We start from the raw sequence: 1,740 nt of genomic DNA, 5'->3' as shown, positions 1-1,740 counted from the left end.
CTGAAGATCCTTTTCAGTTCTTAACTGAATTCTTGCAGATCTGTGATACTGTTAAGACTAATGGAGTAAATCCTGAAGTCTACAGGCTCATGCTTTTCCCCTTTGCTGTAAGAGACATAGCTAGAGTGTGGTTGGACTCTCAACCCAAAGATAGCCTGAACTCTTGGGATAAGCTGGTCACGGCTTTCTTAGCCAAGTTCTTTCCTCCTCAAAATCTGAGCAAGCTTAGAGTGGATGTTCAAACCTTCAGACAGAAAGAAGGTGAATCCCTTTATGAAGCTTGGGAGAGATACAAGCAACTGACCAAAAAGTGTCCTTCTGACATGCTTTCAAAATGGACCATCCTGGATATATTCTATGATGGTCTGTCTGAATTAGCTAAGATGTTATTGGATACATCTGCAGGTGGATCCATTCACCTAAAGAAAATGTCTGCAGAAGCTCAAGAACTCATTGACATGGTTGCTAATAACCAGTTCATGTACACTTCTGAGAGGAATCCTGTGAGTAATGGGACGCCTCAAAAGAAGGGAGTTATTGAAATTGATACTCTGAATGCCATATTGGCTCAGAACAAAATATTGACTCAGCAAGTCAATATGATTTCTCAGAGTTTGAATGGAATGCAAGCTGCATCCAACAGTACTCAAGAGGCATCTTCTGAAGAAGAAGCTTATGATCCTGAGAACCCTGCAATAGCAGAGGTAAATTATATAGGTGAACCTTATGGAAACACCTATAACCCCTCATGGAGAAATCATCCAAATCTCTCATGGAAGGATCAACAAAAGCCTCAAACAAGGCTTTAATAATGGTGGAAGAAATAGGTTTAACAATAGTAAATATTTTCCATCATCCACTCAGCAACAGACAGAGAACTCTGAACAAAATACCTCTAATTTAGCAAACTTAGTCTCTGATCTATCTAAGGCCACTATAAGTTTCATGAATGAAACAAGGTCCTCCATTAGAAATTTGGAGGCACAAGTGGGCCAGCTGAGTAAAAGGATCACTGAAATCCCTCCTAGTACTCTCCCAAGCAATACAGAAGAAAATCCAAAAGGAGAGTGCAAGGCCATTGATATAACCATCATGGCCGAATCCAAAGAGGAAGGGGAGGACATGAATCCCAAGGAGGAAGACCTCCTGGGACGTCCAGTGATCAATAAGGAGTTTCCCTTCGAGGAACCAAAGGAATCTGAGGCTCATCTAGAGACCATAGAGATTCCATTAAACCTCCTTATGCCATTCATGAGCTCTGAAGAGTATTCTTCTTCTGAAGAGAATGAGGATGTTACTGAAGAGCAAGTTACCAAGTACCTTGGTGCAATCATGAAGCTGAATGCCAAATTATTTGGTATTGAGACTTGGAAAGATGAACCTCCCTTGTTCACCAATGAACTAAGTGATCTGGATCAACTGACACTGCCTCAGAAGAAACAGGATCCTGGAAAGTTCCTAATACCTTGTACCATAGGCACCATGATCTTTGAAAAGGCTCTGTGTGACCTTGGTTCAGGGATAAACCTCATGCCCCTCTCTGTAATAGAGAAACTGGAAATCTTTGGGGTGCAAGCTGCTAAAATCTCATTAGAGATGGCAGACAATTCAAGAAAACAGGCTTATGGACAAGTAGAGGACATATTAGTAATGGTTGAAGGCCTTTACATCCCTACTGATTTCATAATCCTAGACACTGGGAAGGATGAGGATGAATCTATCATCCTTGGAAGACCCTTC

General features: G+C 41.3%; 1 non-coding gene across 1 annotated transcript; it reads right to left on the bottom strand.

Annotated features, from left to right (window-relative positions):
• Positions 1-221: 221 nt before the first annotated feature.
• LOC148575128 (small nucleolar RNA R71) lies at positions 222-329 on the bottom strand. Its single transcript, XR_015905793.1, has one exon. It is a non-coding gene; the product is annotated as a small nucleolar RNA R71 (small nucleolar RNA).
• Between the last annotated feature and the right edge of the window lie 1,411 nt (positions 330-1,740).

The sequence above is a fragment of the Arachis ipaensis genome, chromosome B2 (genome assembly GCF_059453495.1).
Source record: "Arachis ipaensis isolate K30076 ecotype BB chromosome B2, ASM5945349v1, whole genome shotgun sequence".
In the NCBI taxonomy this organism is placed as follows: Eukaryota; Viridiplantae; Streptophyta; class Magnoliopsida; order Fabales; family Fabaceae; genus Arachis; species Arachis ipaensis.
The sequence above is the reverse complement of the archived record's forward strand: the minus strand, read 5'-3'. Positions and strand labels throughout refer to the sequence as shown.